The sequence below is a fragment of the Sorex araneus genome, chromosome 1 (assembly GCF_027595985.1).
Source record: "Sorex araneus isolate mSorAra2 chromosome 1, mSorAra2.pri, whole genome shotgun sequence".
Taxonomy (NCBI): Eukaryota; Metazoa; Chordata; class Mammalia; order Eulipotyphla; family Soricidae; genus Sorex; species Sorex araneus.
Genome location: NC_073302.1, coordinates 50,935,044 through 50,953,059, shown reverse-complemented (window position 1 = coordinate 50,953,059; position 18,016 = coordinate 50,935,044). Strand labels below are relative to the sequence as shown.

At 42.6% G+C, this 18,016-nt stretch overlaps 1 protein-coding gene and 1 long non-coding RNA gene across 3 annotated transcripts in view; one reads left to right on the top strand and one right to left on the bottom strand.

Moving 5' to 3' along the window:
* The window catches only part of LOC101551169 (cyclin-dependent kinase 4 inhibitor B-like), a 25,577-nt gene extending 14,784 nt beyond the window's left edge, over positions 1–10,793 (bottom strand). Inside the window, exon 1 of one of the 2 annotated variants that reach the window (XM_055145691.1) lies at positions 10,325–10,793. The gene's annotated coding sequence lies outside the window, so the exon portion shown is untranslated. Of the gene's footprint in view, positions 1–9,687; positions 9,983–10,324 lie in introns of those variants that run through there. The other variant, XM_055145695.1, reaches the window with a different exon arrangement.
* Positions 10,556–18,016, top strand: LOC129406791 (uncharacterized). Its single transcript, XR_008631251.1, has 3 exons — positions 10,556–10,691; positions 11,874–11,988; positions 17,925–18,016. It is a non-coding gene; the product is annotated as an uncharacterized LOC129406791 (long non-coding RNA).

The window sequence follows — 18,016 nt, the reverse complement described above, 5'->3', positions numbered from 1 at the left end:
AATTATCACAATGGAGACATTACTGGTGCCCACTTGAACAAATCGATGAGCAATGGAATGACAATGATACCAATAATTAAAGTAAGCAAAATAAGTAAAGTAAGCAAATTAAGTAAAATAAATGAAATCTATTAATGTGACTTTTCTTTTTTTTTTCCCCCCACCCCCTAATGTGACTTTTCAACTTTGGACTTAAGGTTTTTCCCAAGCTGGTGCAAGGTTTTCTATGTATTATCTTTAATGTAGTAATAAGTAATTTATATTTAATTTACAAGGTATTTAGTTTGCAGGAATATTTTGATTAATTTTATCTTTGCCCAAGATAAAATTATGGGCAAGAAATAAAATTCTGAAATTAATCTGTTTTGATATGAGATTCAATGGTCTTTTGAACCCCAAAGAATATGTTATTATTATACTGTTTTCAAAACCTTTTAAATGTATTTTATTTATTATCTAACTTTCTATTTTCTAGTTTTGGTGCCACACTGGTAGTGCTTAGGAGCTACTCCCTGAACATTGCTCAGGGGACCATGAAGTGCCTGGATTGAATCCAGGGCTTTTATGTGCAAAGTATAACTTTTTGAGTTCTTCTACTCACCAATCAATGTCTATTTATTTGAATAGAAGCAACTAATACTTAGCAAAAGATATTGAAGGGACCTAAACACAATGTAATGAACTAGATATGTACCTGAAACTCTAAGATATTAATGTATCTTAGTATGTGTAACATGTAATACAAATTTTATATGTAATTACATTGTTCATATGTACATGAATTACTCAATTTACTCATAGGCAAATTATAAGGTGGTTAGGTTGGGGAATTTGGCATAGAGAACACTCAGTTCAACTGTACACAAATGAGTAATCAGTGACTTGGCAGTTATAATCAGTGACTTGGCAGTTAGTTAAATATAAAAAACTTCCTTAGCTCCGGAATTGTATTCTCTTACTGTCTACTGCCTGTAGACAGTATCACTGTCTCCTTGTTGCTCAGCGATTTGCTATAGACAGTAAGAGAATATAATTCCTAAAACCCAAAAATAATGTGACAGCTAAGAGATTAATATAAGTTGACATGTTCTATTATTGTTATACTCTTTATCATTATTTTCTTCCTGATTAATTTGAGATAAAAGATATAAAGGAATATAAACTTTGGAAGACGGTTTCAATAAGCTGTTTTTGCAAATCAAATTGCATAAAATATATTCAACTTTAACTCTTCAGCATAGAAACTGAGTGAAGTAAAATTGAGAGTATCACAGGTTGCATGGATGTTTAAGAATTATTAAATGATTAAAACATACTATTTGTTCTACAGGGAGGCAAAGATTTGCAACTGGAGGGAGTCACTATTCTTAGATTAGCTGTTTCTTTAAATCCGGTGAAAGAGTTGAAGAAGTGCTGAGTCAGATCATTTTGGCAGCCTGAAAGAATCAGAGCAAGAAAATGGTGGCACTTGCAAAAAGAAACCAAAACATAATCCATTTCTTTATCTACCTACCTATTGAGCATATACCCTGTGTAAGTTTTTGTAGTGTTTTTAAAAGATATAATGATCCTATAAGAGTTCTCCTGAAGTTACAGCTGTTGAAACACAAATATCCTATTATATTCTTCCCCCTACAATATGATGATTATAAAAAATTTGACTAGGACTGGAGTTGACAGAGGGCTTGGGTGGGGGATTGTGGGCATTCTGGGGGGCTGGAGTGAGGTACTTGTGGACACCAAGACCATAAATATCAACTCTAAACACATTACCTTAACTATGAAAAATTAAAAAATAATCTGCTACCCAAGAGGGATAATCCCATTTCAGTTGAAGAATCATGGAACAGTAAAGGACCTCTCTCACTTGGTGCAATAGCTGCTTCACTGATTATGCAGACTCTCACACTCGGTCCTGTGAGTACAATATGAGTCTCTCGCCTAAAATCCTGGACCTCCATTTAAAAATATGAACAAGAAATACAAGGCTTAAGTTACATTAGTCATTATTTATTAGGGAGGGTCCTAATAAGAATATCTCTCAAGCACTTATTTAAATCGGGGCTTCTTAAACTTTTCTGAACTACTTGGAGAGTTTTTAAACTTCCCAAAGTCTAATATGCCTAGTAATGTGATTGAGAGCCAGACCAAATCCATGAAAGCACGTCAGAATATTCTGAGGGTGGGGCCCAGATGTCAGTAGTTCTAAGTTTGTGAAGGTAATTCCAGTTTTCAATTAACTTTTGCGATCCACTGATTTAAAGCGCTTGGGATTCATGGGAAATCTGCTAAATCAGATTTTCTGGCAGTGAGCCCCCAATGTGTATTGTGCACAGCAGTCAAGGCAATGATGCTGCTGACTTTTGCTTGTCTTCTCCTTACTCTCTCTCAAACATAGATTAGGGGAATACAAGACATTTGTTCCCATAATCCTGACTACAGTTCTTATTAGTTTTAATTTCCTTAAAAGATTATATACCATTGTTCACATAGTTCTGAAACTCTAAAAAACCTTCCCTTCCTCTAACCTCCCATCACTGGTTTGTAGTATAAAGGGATCTCAGAGCCTTAGGTTCACATTTCAATATGCATATAATTGTCACTTCCCCTACACAATGTTCAGTGCCACCCCTCCACCAAAAAGATCCCTCTGCTCCTTCCTCTTACTCTCTCCGTTATGCCCCTGGTAATCTGCAGTTTTCACTGAATACAGACATTAAGTTTTTCTATAAGCTTTTCTTCGCTTAAAAAAATCATACTAAAAAAAAATAAAAAATAAAAAAATCATACTGCCCCTCCCCCCAACCCCCCCCCCAGTGATAGCACAGCAGGTAGGGCATTTGCCTTGCACGTGGCCAGCCCATCTGGGTTCAATCCCCCACATCCCATACAGTCCCTGGTCCCCAAGCACTGCCAGCAGTAATTCCTGAGTGCAGAGCCAGGAGTAACCCCTGAGCAACGCTGGGTGTGACCCAAAAAGCAAAAAAAAAAATCATACTGGATTTATGCCTATCTATATAAATTATAAGACTGAGCCAGAGAGACAGTTTAGTGGATGCACTATCTCTATATAGAAATGGATAATATAGTATAGAGGGTAGGCTGCTAACCTTGCATGCAATACCCTGAGTCAGCCGGGAGTGATTCCTAAGAGTAGAGCCAGGAGTAAGCACTGAGCACAGTCTAGTCCCAAAAATGAACAAAAAAATTATGACTCTACTTGAAGGTTAACATTGAACTCTAGATGAGGCATTTAATGAATTACAAAGATGAAATTATTATTGTTTTGATTTTTGGGTCATACCAGGTGATGCTTAGGGGTTACTCCTGGATCTGCACTCAACTACCCCTGGAAGTATTTGGGGAACCATCTGGGATGCCATGGATTGAACCCAGGTCAGCTGAGTGCAAAGCAAATGCCCTACCTTCTGTACTATGGCTCTGACTGAAATAATTTTAAATAGTTATAATAAAATGTTTCTCTTTTTATGAACAAACCCATTGTTACTATGTGAAAAATAAAAACACATTCTTCTTCAAAAGACGTCTGCCGCTGAAAATTAAAATTTTTGTAGTTGACAGACAGATTTAATAACCCTTTTATTCTGTTTATGCAGCTCAACCCAATAGTTAAAATATTTCCAGGGCTCATAAAATAAATGACAAGCAGATCTTTTCTTGTGTTCTTAAAATATACTATTTTAGACATAGTTTTTATATATAGTTTTTAAAATATACTATTGAGAATTGTAAGATCTAACAATGATAAATACACCTGGGATTGCTGAACCCATGCTGAAATAATATTAATTAGGATCTAATGAATCTGTGGAGAGCTGGAATTGGTAGGAATTTTCTAAAACGGAACACAGCTTTACAGAGGAGAGTCCCCTATGGAACAGTGACATTATTTAGTCCCCTGGTTTTCTTAATGGTTGACTTATGTCATGAAAGTTGATCTTGTTTTAATAGTTACTGACATTTTTCATCTTAATAAATGATTTTATCTTGTGTTTTAATTTCATTATTTAGTAAAATGAGGAAAGGTACAGGATAACCTCTCATCTGTGCTGCAGACCATAGTGCCCAGCAGAAAGGGAGGCAGAGAAAGAGAGAGAGAGAGAGAGAGAGAGAGAGAGAGAGAGAGAGAGAGAGAGAGAGAGAGAGAGAGAGAGATGGGGGGAGGGAGGGAGTGCCTGCCATAGAGCCATAGAGGCAGACTGGCAGTGGGGGTGGGAGGGAAACTGGGGTCATTGGTGTTGGGAAATGGACACTGGTGGAGAGATGGGTGTTGGATCAGCGTATGACTGAAACCTGATCATGAACAGCTTTGTAACTATGTGTCTCAGGATGACTCAATTAAAAAAAAAACAATTTTTTTTTAAAAAAGAAGCAAATAATTGAGTTATTACCACGTAAAAATACTGTGGTCTATTCTCAGTGCCACCTTTCACTGAACACAGAGCAACAAAACCCACGAGGCCCTTTCAACACCCTTGTTCACACTGAGAAGGGATCGGGAGGGGTAGAATCTGCACTTTCCACACTGTCCTGACTCACCCTCTTCCCTCCCCTCCAAGGAAAAAAGGCCCAGCCAGTCCCCTAGCTGAAGAGAGATCTAGAGATGTTCTTCCTTATTGGAACCCCTCGCCAATCCCGGAGGCCCGTGCGGACTGCAAGCTCCTTTCTCCCTCCACCCAACTCCCACACGCCCGCACTGAATACTCTACCCCCCCCCCCCACCACCACCACCACGTGCACGCACCCCTCATCTGGATCACTCGGATGCACATCTCTGATCTGCTACTCAGATCACATCTGGGAATAACTGCTGGGAATAACAGCGGTGACGCGAGAGCCTCAGGGGGTACTGCCAGTAGAAGGGGTGCCCGCATTGCCTGGGAAAGGGGCCAGCCTCTAAACTCTTGCTGTGGAGGATTTTTTTTTTCTTTTTGGGTCACACCCGGCAATGCACAGGGGTTACTCCTGGCTCTACACTCAGGAATTACTCTCAGCGGTGCTGGGGGACCATATGGGATACTGGGACTGAACCCGGGGAGGCCACGTGGAAGGTAAACGCCCTACCCGCGATGGTGGGGGGCTGGGAGGTGTGTGTGTGTGTGTGTGTGTGTGTGTGTGTGTGTGTGTGTGTGTTGCGGGCAAGGTCTGAGTAGTAGTGCGACACAAAGTCTTGCCATGGAAGGAGAGGCGTAGGCCTTCAGTGTCCCGAGAAGACTTGGAGAAGGGATCCCCTAAATGGCAATGGCAGCAGGGTCCAGAGTCCAACCATCGGAAACACAGGGACCAATGCTGTTTACTTTAAAATACACTATGTGCGAATAGCAAAGGGTACCTTTCAGTCTGACATCAACTCTGACTTGCTCTCTTAGTCGCATATTAAAGCCACCTTCTTAGATGGGACACTTACACAACTCATCTTCCAGATTCCTTTTCACTAGCCTCTTTAAAGTGAACAAACTCCTAGTTCATCCATAAAGCACAAGACGTTGAAAATAATTCCTCCCACCCCTCAATGCAGAACTATAAGGAAGAAAAAAATGAAAAGACCAACAAGTGCTGTCACTCCTTCAAAAATATTAACCGATATTCTCTGTGTAGTGAAAAAGAGGCAAAGCACAAATACCTGTTTATTGTTTCGGATTACTCAAAAGATCACCTAATTTTATAGTGTGATCACTATAAAGTGTTAAAATTCTTTAAAAACAAGTTTCTAGGTCCCCCGAGCACTGCCAGGAGTAATTCCTGAGTGCATGATCCAGGAGTAACCACCCCTGTGCAATGCCAGGTGTGACCCAAAAAGAAAAAAAAATAACTAAAAAAACCCAAACCAAGCTTCTAAATTTCAGACACACACACACACACACACACACACATTCCTGAGAAATGCAGAGTACGGCTGTATAATAATAACTTGTAGCTATAATTTTAGGCACTTTTCATTTTGTACTATTTGTCTGTATTGATCTCAGATTCTTTCACTGGATGCTGCCTACATGTACAATAACTTAACAAAATTGCGTTTTTAAAATTCTTAATGCATACCATAGAAATCCCTCAACAGAGATGTTTAAGGAAGTATATTAATCTTGTCAGTCTGTATACACATGTAATATTAGTGATTAGATATGTAAGAATCAGACTTTAGAAAACTTTACTTTTAAAAACGCTATTTAGAATTATATTTAGAAAATAAAACTATCCTGGGGCTGGAGCGATAGCACAGCGGGTAGGGCATTTGCCTTGCACGCGGCCGACCCGGGTTCTAATCCCAGCATCCCATATGGTCCCCTGAGCACCGCCAGGGGTAATTCCTGAGTGAAGAGCCAGGAGTAACCCCTGTGCATCGCTGGGTGTGACCCAAAAAAAAAACCAAAAAAAAAAAAAAGAAAATAAAACTATCCCTTCTCCTTTTTGCATAATTGAAGCTAGAAATAAAGTACCACAAAAACTCTTTATGAGACTCAATCTTGTATCAGAAAGAAGGTTCCTCTGGTCTATGGCGTTTTAGCATGGAGGTAATCTGGATTATTATACTTCTCAAAAAAGGTTAAACGTGGGTAAAAAAATAGTGCATCAAATGCTCAGCCTTCTTTTAAGAAAAAAATTGAGATGATGTCATTTGGCTAAAAAGAATTATTGACATGTCGGTAAAATGATTTGGCTTAACTCTAGCATGTAGTTACTAGTGCTGAACAAATATGTAATGAGCAGACCTACAAAATACTGTGGATACAGACAATAGGTTATATATGTCATTGTTACCTCTTTTTTTTTTTTGGTGAGGGGATGGCCACACTTAGAGGTGCTTAGGGCTTACTCCTAGGTCTGCACCCAGGGATCATTCCTGGCAAGCTGGTTGTTATTATTGGGTACTAGAAATTGCCTGCTGTGCTATCGCTCTGGTCCCCCATTGTCAGGTTTTAAAAATTCAAGACCCTTTCAAAAAATAAGTACTAAATATTGACTACTGAAGGGATTAATGCTTATTTAGAACATGTATGTTATATACATATATTATATACACTTCAGGAATGATTCATGCTAGCTGGTGTCTGCTTTGAGAGAACACTACGCACTTGGTAAACGAGGAAAATGTTAACAGTAATAAGAAAGAATTTCATTTCATAAAAGTAGAATTATTTATAAATATATCAATGAAGAACCAACTAATGAAATTCTTAAGGCATGTGTGGATAAAAAACTAGCAATGTAAATTTTTATTTTGTGTATTTTAGAATCATATTCAAAAGCCAAAATGAGAAATTGCAGAAACTTAAAAATATGTTAAAGTAAAATCCTTTATATGCACATAATCAATATTATGTATGGACAATTTACATAAAAATGTGAACTATTACAAATCATTCATAATTAATTTTCGATGCTTAGATTATATAATTTTACATAAAGGAGATATGCACGAATTTACAAGATACTGTATTTATCCAAACCATATGTTCTGTCGCCAAATATTTCCTGAAAATTGGGCTTATTATTTAGTAACATTTTTTTTTCTTGGAGCTACACCCAGCAGTGCTCAGGAATACCTAATCTCCCCTCTTTGCTCAGGGGTCACTCCCTGGGATGTTTGGGGGGAACCACGTGGTACTAGAATCCAAACCAGGACTCCTTCAAGCAAAGCATGTACCTGTTGAATTTTTACTCTTGCCCTTCATATAATGAGCTGAAGTTTTGTTTTCTTTCAATTTGGGTCACACTTGACTGCTCGTGGTTGTTTCTGGCAGTGCTCAAAGGACCATGTGGTGCCAGTGCCTGGGTCAACCCAGGCTTTCTTGCAAATCACAGGCTAGGCCCACTGAGTTCTCTGGCCCTAGTAATGTATTTTTGAATAACTTTATTCATAATTCCTGGAAATTGATTTTTTTCTAAATAACATGAAATGCTACTTTTCCATGTCTGTATTTTTGAACACTTTATAGAATAAATATACTATATTTCTCGGAGTAACCACAGTACTATCTTGTGTATTTCTAAAACAAAAAAAAAAAACCACACAATTTTACAAAGAATACAACTTCCTGCTTTGTTACTTAGGATTTCCAGAAGTAACCTAATATTTTAAAAGCGTTTTGTATCATGATTATTATTTCAAAATGATGATGGTGAAAAACTGTGACTAAAACATTTTCTATGTTTTATGAAGTGTCATTAAAAACACTGGGCCGGGGAGACAGCTCAAGGGGCTGGCGGCCATGCTTTGCATGCTGGAGGCCCAGGTTGGATCCCCTGAGCACAGCTGGAAGCAATTCCTAAGCACAGAACTGGAAGAAGACCCCCACAAGAGCAAGGCATGGACCCCAGACCCCAAAAATAAAGTTAAAAAATAGAACTCTGTTAATGTTTCCAAAATAACTAAAATCGAGTCCAATCACATACCACAAAATCCTTTACAAACTCTTCATACAGATTTCTTTTTTAAAATAAGAAAACTTTCATAATAATATGTAAAAGAAGACATGCATTTGCCCTATAAAATACAGTTTTTCTAACTGAGCAACTAAACACTAATAGTTTCATAGTATAATGTGAAAATGTCTATGAGCATTGCAATAAAAACAATTTTCCTGTCGACTGGGCCTTGGCTTTATCAGGAAATGAAGCCACATGTAAAAATAACAAAAAAGAGGGCTCATCAGACACCCAAATTCTAATTAGAATTTTTTCAAACTGTGCCTGCACTCATATTTTCAACTTTTCCAATCATGACTATTACACCCATAACAAAGCTGCTTTAGTATCTGGTGTTTCAAGAAGTAGGCCTCATTTTTGAACAAGTGCTCATCCTGACCCAGGATGATTCAAAAGGATCGGCCGAGATCCTTGGGCCTCGTCACGGTAGTTCCGTCTGCTGTTAAAAATCTGAGCATTGCCCCGTGCCATTTCAATGCCAGGCCACACAGCCCACTTAGGAAGCCCATCTCTCTGGGCGCAAAGCAAGTGCTTGCTGCTGCTTCTGCAGCTGCTTAGCCGAGGTTTTGGTTTTCAGAAGCCTAAGCTGATGCGGGTACCCCGCCATGCCCCGGCCTGCGTGTCCCGCGCTCCTGGAAGGCGGCAGGACTGTTGGCCAGGCAGCAAGGCTAAAGAGAAAAGGCGGCGTGCAGAAAACGGACCGTTGGTAGTCATTTCCTCCCCCAGGGTGAAATAAGCTGTCCTAGAAATACACCTCCTCCCTGCGATTCTCTCTCTGTGTGCATCTGTCTCAATCTCCTCTCGCCCTCTCCCCCAACCCCGACCCCCACCCCGGGTCTCCTCTCCCCATCTTTCTCTCCTCTCAGGGCGTGTGTGTGGGGGGGCGGGAGGATGAGTGCGCGTGAGCCTGTACAGACTCCCACCCACGAAACTCAAGAACAACTGACTTCAAAAGCGAGCTGAGAACCTTCCGGACCACCGTATCCCAGTTTCATGGGCTTTTGGGGTGTGTGCGTCCGTGGGCAGGGGGTTCGGGGATCCAGGGGTTGCAAGACGGCATCTCTAACTAACTGTACCCCGGGTCTCCAGGGAGCAAGGGGATGGCATCCGGATCCCCGCTCACCTCCTCGTCCTCCTCCTACACTCGCGAAGTTTACCGGTGTATTGAACTCCCCCTCCCCCCTAAATCGTCGTCCGACCCGCAGCGCCGGGGCGAAGGTTCCAGGCCTTTCCTACCTGATCTCCCAGGATGTGGCTGCCGCGCCCCGCTCAGACTCCTCACGAGCAGCCGCACGAGGACCGCTGTGGCGGGCACCCCTGGCACTGCCCACTCGGCCGCGCGCCGCGTGATGTGCACCACGAAGGCCCGGACACGCGGCGGGCCGCGAGCGCGCCGGATCCGCACGGTCACCAGCAACCTGCGCACCATAGTCCCGCCGCCGCCGCCGCCGAGCTCCGAGCCGCTGCGCTGCCCTGGGGCTCTCAGCAGGGAGGTATAGCTCGGCGCCCGCCCCCCTTCCCCCCCGATCGCCAACCCAGACCCACGCGCCGCCCCCTGCCCATCCCCGCCCTGCGGGCGCGCCCCGGCGTCCCCCGGCGCGCGCCCGCGGCCCCCTCACCCCCCGCCTGCGCCGCGACCTCCGGGTCTCCGAGAACCGCTGGGCGCCCTGGGCGCGCGGGAAAGCCGGCCCCGGACCGCTAGCACCCGCAGTTCCTCCCCCGGCCCCCCAACCCCCGCGCCTCTTTCCCGCCTGATCTGCGCTCCCCACCTCCCCCCCCCCCACCCTCCGCGCGGGCGCCCCACGCGGTGCAGCCCGGGGGCAGGGCGCGGGAACGCATCTTCGGGCCGCCCGCCTTCTCGCAACATCGTCACCTGACGCGGCCCTACCAGGAACCGCCGCGCTCCCCTAGCGTTCGTGCTGCTCGCGTTCTCGCTCGCTCCCCCGCCGGCTTCTCGCCGGGGAGCCGGAGAGGGGTGGGGTAGGGTATCTCCCCGCTTTGCAAAACTTGATGGGCTCAACGCGGAAAAAAAGAAAAAGGAAAAAAAGAAAAGCCAGCGGGTCTCCTCTTTCGGGTGACATAGCCATCCGGGACGCTGGATGTCAATTTCAAAGCAATGGCGCGCCGCTCCGCTGCTCCACTTGAAAAACGGGCGTTCATTGAAGGACCGCGGGGCGCGCGCCGGCGGCGCGACCACTGGGGTCCAGCGCGGCGGGGGCGCTGCTCGAGCGCGGGACCAGGTAGGCGGAGCCGGAGCCCGGGACCCGTTGGCCGGGTCGCCTGTCTGCTCTGGGAGCCTGTTCCGAGGCCCGCTGGCTGCCGAGGGCGCCGGGCTGGGCCGGGGAGCCGGGGCCGATCACCCCGAGTTTTTATTTTCGGTTTTAAGGACGCAACCGGACGCTTCTTCCTCTTTCTTCTTCCCGCGCCGCTCCCCTCCCCCCCGGGGTGCTCCCGGGCTCCCCGAGAACTCCGGGTCCGAGGCCCGCAGCGCGCGCCGGCTTATCCCGCGGCTGCGCCGGCCCGCTGCGCCCACGCCCCTCGCGCTCGCTCACTGCCGGAGTCCTCGGCCCGGTTTCCTCTCCCTGGACCTTTCTCTTTTCGGGGCACTCATCACTGGACCTTTCTCTTTTCGGGGCATCCTCGCTCCCCCGCTTTACCCGCCGAGGTCCACTCGGGCCCGGCTCTGCTGGGGACGGGGAGAGGAAGGAACGGCCCCCCCGGCCCGGGTGAGCCGAGGACACAGTTCCGGAGCGCAGGCTGGCGGCGCGCGGCGGCTCGGAGCGCAGCTGCCGGCCGGCGCGCTCCCCCTTGGTAGCCAGCGGAGCCGCCCAGGACGCGGCTTTCGGGCGGGTGACGCTGAGCCGGCGCCCCCGCCTTCGGGCCTGCTGCGGGACCCGAGTGTCGCGGGTTGCGATCGCCGCTTGCCCGGCGGGGCGAGCCAGAGATGTAGTGGGAGCAGGCCCAGCCCGCGGAGGCCGAAAGGTGGCACTCGGTGCGGTGGCTTCTCTCGGGCCCGGGGCCTAGTGGCCGAGCTGTCGCAGTGGAACCCAGCTGTCGATCAAAGGCGAAGCCCCTCACTACAGGAAGGAGGCACGGGAGAAGCTAGGATGGGCACTGAGTGCCAGGTCTTAAAGCAGGCCTCTTACACTCTCTCCCCTCCCTCCATCTGCTCCTGGAACCGGCGGGTGAGTGCGAGTTAGGGACCAGTCTTAAAGAGCCACCTTTACATCATTTCTTAGATCTTTACAAACTTCTCCTAGGTAAGGTTACACAGTTTAGGAATTCCCCTACCCCATGCTGAGGCCGCTAGCCGCCCTTCTGTCTTGCAACGAGCGTTCCTTCTGGCTTTGGACAAGGCTAGCTCTTTTTCCTGAAGGCCCCTTCTCGGAGGATTCGCATTCAGAGACTCTTTTCCCTTTCAGGTGCCGGGGTCATATCAGAGCCCTTCCCAATGGTAGTACTCCAGGAGGACTACGGAGTTTAGCGCATGTAATCGATGAAATCGTTCACTTTGCTGTTTGCCTTTCACGGTATCGTGTAAGTTGCACGGGAGCCAGATCCCGCTCTGCCTTGCGCTACAGTCATCATTCTTCCCCCCCCCGCCCCCCACACACCCGCATATCCTCATAGGAGAGGCAGAAGAGTAAAAAGTTATTAAAAGCTATAAAAACTTATAAAGTTATATAAAAGTTATGTTATAAAAGGTTATATAAAAAGTTTTAATAGTTATAAAAGGAACATTTCATTTTATGGCAGTGGGGAGGGGGGGTTCGGTCCTTTTGAGGGAGTAGGTCAAAGCAAGCCCGCTTTGCTTGCTTTTTGGAGATGCTGCCGTTAGTCCAGCAAGTAGTATCAAGACTATGAAGAACAGAAAAGAGTAGAGCCAAGGGTTTCCTAGGCCCAGATAGATGTTTAACTGGGGCAATAAACCATGGGGGGGGGGCACCAGAAAACATGCATTACACACTTCTCTTGAAATTGTTACAGTTCTCTAGAGAAATAGAAATAATAGTGTGTTGCATGTGTCCATGCGTGCGCGTGTGTGCCTGCATGTGATTAATAGAAAGGAATTTTCTATCTCAGTTATGGGGACAGGCAAATCTGAAATCTGCAGAACGGTAGGCAGGGTGAAAGTTCAGGCAAGACTTCTTGCAGTTCTGAAGTAGGAGGCAGTTGGAGACAATTCTTCCTTAGTCTTAGGAGTATTTTTTACTTAAGGCCTTCAACTGACCAGTCCTATTCACGAAGAAATACATTTGCAGCAGTATCCCTATTGGTTTTTGACCGAACTATTTGGTATGTAATCTAACAAAATTAACATACGAGTCTCACATTATTATGTATTAACAGCAGAAGTCTGTTAAACCTGTTTCCTAGGCAAGTTTAAAATCTAGGCTATGTCTGTATTGATTAGGACTGTATAACTTAGCATGTATTTCCTCTCCACACAGACTTGTTCTGGGGATAAGGGGAGTTGCCTGGTTCAGAGAAATGCTATTTGAGTAAGAACATTACACAGCAATCTGTGTGTTCAGTGATTATTAAACTGAATGTGAAATTCAAAGTGTAAGCTTAAATTCCATGTTGGTTTTCCCCTGTCACCCAACACCTGCTTTTTGTTAGTTGTGGTATGCAGGGGGAATTCTATCTAATTTTAATATTAGCTTAAGCAAAAGATAGTTATGAATATTTAGACAATATTTAGAACAAAAAATTAACAACAAAAATACATGATTTTAAGCATTCCTAAATCTTTTGGATTTACAAATAAGTTTTAGCTATGTGCTCTTCAAAAGTATACCCAAGAATTGATCAGTATTATTTGCACTATCACATTTACGACAATTTATTTTCACAGTGGCTCTATTTTAGCTGTAACTCAAGCTTAGGCACTTTATGGTCAACAAGGGCTAGTCACAGGAACTAGGACTTTGGACTACAAGCCCTGTGCTTCTTTTGTTGTATTAAAAATTGGATTTAATATGAGAGTGAGCTGTTCATTTGTGCAGAATGTTGGAGCTTTTCTTTGCTATTTTAGCTTAAAATTCTGACTTTGCAGATCTGTTTGTATTTAATGGAGGAAAATTTATTTTGTATTTTGGATCTGAAAATTCATCCCACAGACCTAATGGGAGAGGAAAAAACCCTATTTTTACTTAATAATCCTTGTTTATGCCAACTCTTCCCCTCCCATAATTAGTGGGACAATAACTCTTCCCCTCTCTGATAACTCTTGGTTATCAAAATTCTATGAGGAATTTGTATAATGTTGCACACGTTCAAACTGAATACCTCAGAGATCTTAGGCAAAAGATGTCATAAGCATAATTTAAAACTAATATTTGAACATGTTTGATTTAAAAGATTAACTTCTGGATATATAAGTACATAAATGAGAAAAAAAATCCAGGATTAAAATGAACAAGGAATATAATGGGAAGTTTACAGCAGAGAATATGCAAGTAGTCAAATGATAAAAATACATGTGAAAAAATAATTCTGTTATACTTATTAGCAGATAAATATAACAGACGCAATGACACACTCCAGGTGAGAAAAATTTAAAATAGGTGATAAGTGATGATGTCCATAAATCTATCAAGAAACAAATCACGGATAATATTGTAACTTGATGCCATCATTTTAAAATTAACTTAATTACCAAAATTATTACCACATTATATGTGCACATATATATGTACCCCTTTGCTTAGCAGTTACCTCCTATATGTCATATTTTATATAAATGTGTCTGATATAGTAATAAATATAAGCATATGCTTATATATATACATATATGGAGATATATGTACACTTTTTTCAACAATTCCTCTCCTACAAATCACTTAAGTGTGAAAAATATCCATACATACATGTATACATTTATATTGAAGATATACCTAAGTATGGAAAGATTTTACACTTAGAAACAGTAAATCTGAATTTTAGAGCATCTACATGGATGATTTTCATATAGGACTCAGAGTTGAGAACCACTTCCCAGTGTATTGATCTCTAATCACTGCAGGGAACATCACTATCAATGTACTGATAGAAGTATCTAAGGATACATTTAAAAAATAATTTTTTCTTAAAAGAATGACATTAGATTTGTTATTTTTTAAAATTATTGAATCACCATGAGATAGTTACAAAGATTATATGATTGAGTTTTAGTCACACAATGATCAAACACCTGTCCCTCCACCAGTGTACGTTTTTCACCACTAATGTCCCCAGTATTCCTCCTGCCATCTCCATTTCACTCCACCCCCTGCCTCTATAGCTGGCAATTTTCTTCTTACTCTCTTTCTACTATTGGGCCAATGGTTCATAGTGCAGATACTGAGAAGCTATCATGTTTGGTCCTTTTTCTACTTTTAGTACACATCTCCCACCTCAGCAATCCCTCCAACCATCATTGACGTAGTGATCCTTCTTCTGTCCCAGCTGCCTTTTCCCCCAGCTCATGAGGCAGGCTTCCATCTGTGGAGCATAGATTTGTTTATGTTGACATTTACACCAAGCAAAAGACTCTTAAAATTCCGAAATAGATCCATATGTAACTCTCAGAAGCAATCCTGATAATAGAGTTCAAGAATTTTAGGCAAAGTTATTGTTTATAACTCTAGGTGGCATGTTGGGAGGGGATACGAGGGATTGTAAAGGTCATTTCATAATCCAGAAAATGTGACTGAAATTAGCAACCCATAACCCATGGGTAGAATGAGGAGCTGTTGGGTATTAATATTTCCTCAAGAGGAAAATAATCATTACCCTTAAGGCTCTCACTCTCCTACCCACAACCAAAGACCTTGCACAAAAGAAAAAATAAGTTAAATTCCCAGGGAGAAACAGTTTCCAGTGAAGGCAAGGAGATAAGAGAAATTTGTGAGGGAATAAAAAGGGGGATGAATTTGTTTAAAGTGAAATTGAGGGGCCAAAGCGATAGTACAGTGGGTAGGGTGTTTTCCTGGCATGTGGTCAACCAGGGTTCTATCCCGAGCATTCCATACGGTCTCCTGAGCACACTAGGAGTGATTCCGGAGCTCAGAGCCAGGAGAAACCCTAGAGCATGGCCAGGTGGCCCAACTTCCTACCCCAAAGTGAAATTGAGATTCCAAGGTTAAGTAAGGGTTGAAGGAAGATGTGTGTGTGTGTGTCTGTGTGTGTGTGTGTGTGTGTGTGTAGAGGGGGGTGCAGTGGGGAATGTCCAGTGAGAGAACATATACATTGAAAATTAATGCATTCTGGGAGGAGGCCAAATATGAAAGGGAAATGAGGCATGCATTGTTTAATTACTGTAATTTGTCTTCATATTTTGCATTTGGCTCTGCTGTAAAATATTTTTTGTGCCAGCATTAACTCTGCATATCTGCTAGAGGGCTGATGCCTAGGGCATCTGAATGGGAAGAGAGTTAATAGGCATATGGGATCCTTTGAAAATTTCTAGTATGAGATGTTTGTGATAGAGCCATGTCATGTTTATACAACTCTTGTTTTTTTCTCAGCAAAACCTTTTATTTACATTTATTTCAGACTTAAAGTTTGGGTGCTTAATTTTCCCATAAGTGTTGACATATTTGTGTTTAATGTAAAATGTGTGTCAGCTACATTATTTTATAAGTAGCACTTTATTTAAAGAAAATTTTCCTATATAAGGAGGCATATATATGCAAAATTAATGTATTCATAAAGCAAAGTATTTCTTTATGCAAGGAATTATTTTAAAAATCTGAATGTGAAATTCAAAAGGCAAAAGTGGAGTTATTCCATTTGTAAGAGTAATCAAGGGTTTTAAAGAATATCAAGGAAGACTTGAATGAGCTTATTCCCATTATTTTAGAGATGAATTTTTCACAGATCCCATTAGCATGTAAGCAGTAATCAGATTGTTTTGGTTTGATGTGATTAATCCTAACCACGACTATCTCACCTTCCACTTCTGTAGCTTTCTTTCTACCTTAGTCTATGCCTGTCCTTTCACAAACCCCTTTCTCCTCCAGCCCAATGGACACATTTAGGTGATGCAGAACTTTTCCCTAAGAATCCAGTTCCCGGGGCTGGAGTGATAGCATAGCGGGTAGGGCATTTGCCTTGCACTCGGCCAACCCGGGTTCAAATCCCAGCATCCCATATGGTCCCCTGAGCATCGCCAGGAGTAATTCCTGAGTGCAGAGCCAGGAGTAACCCCTGTGTATCGCCAGGTGTGACCCAAAAACCAAAACAAAACAAAAAAAAGAATCCAGTTCCCACTTTAATTTAGGTAGAATTTAAGGAATTAAATAGAAAGAAATCCAAGTGGAATCAAACCAGAAAATATAAACTCTTAAAAATGGGTCTGTAAAGTTCATAATAGTTCTTGTCAAAACCTTTTAGTAATTGCAACAGATTTTACCATTGCAACAGATTTTACCATTCTCTTGCTTTTGCTCTTTGTGTTTCCTCTCATATCAGCCAAAAAAAAATACCCCTTTCATCATGAACCCTAGTGAAGTCAGAATTCCTCATTATATGTCTATGTAAAGCCCACTGTTTCTTTCAGAAAACTTGCATTAGTTTAAAAATACCTTCAGCATTTTATTTATCTATTGATTTACTTCCTTGCTCACTTTAAGAAACTATTATAGGGGCTGGAGCGATAGCACAGCGGGTAGGGTGTTTGCCTTGCACGGGACTGACTCAGGTTGATTCCCAGCATCCCATATGGTCCCTTAACATAACGTCAAGGGTAATTCCTGAGTGCAAAGCCAGGAGTAATCCTGGTGCATCGCCAAGTGTGACCACCCACCCCCAAAGAAGCAAAAATAAATTTTAAGAAAGTGTCCTTGACAACTTAAAAAAAACTGTTATAACTATTATAATGACTCTGATATAAAAGAATATAAAAAAGCATCAGGGAAAATCAGAGGTCAAAGCCACCTTAAAATCAAACTATTTTGCAAAGCACCTTTTCTATTCTAGTTCCCACAAACTGTAGTTTTTTAATCAACTAGTGAATATAGTTCTTCTATGGGCAATCTTCCTCCATCTAGCTCCAGAATGTTACAGTGTGTTTTTCTTCAGCAGCCTTCTGTGTATCTTTCCTGGGCTCATACTATGCCAGAAATGCTATGAAAGCCCACTATAGTCATTATATAAGAAACCCATAAAAAGGATAAAACTTTAGTGATGGCAGGGAATTTAAAAATAATCTAGTACAATTCCCATCTTTTACAAATGAGGAAAATTGAGGTTAATCAAAGTTACATGATTCAGTGTCACGGAGATGGCTCAAAAACTGGAGTGCATGCTTTGCATGAGAGATGCACGTGGGGTATATATTATCTTCAGTGTCACTGGGGATAGTCATCCCTAGAGCATGCCTAGACCCACCACCCTGAAATAAACTATGACTCTGTTGGTCAAAATTGAATTATTGAAAAGCTAAATACAGAAACTAAAGGGTTTTCTTATTTAATTATCCATTACAGCCTGAATTTCTCTTTCCTTCAGTCCTATTTTCATCTCTGGAGTAGTAACCAGATCAGGAGGAGATATTAAAAGTATTGTGATTCAACTGTTA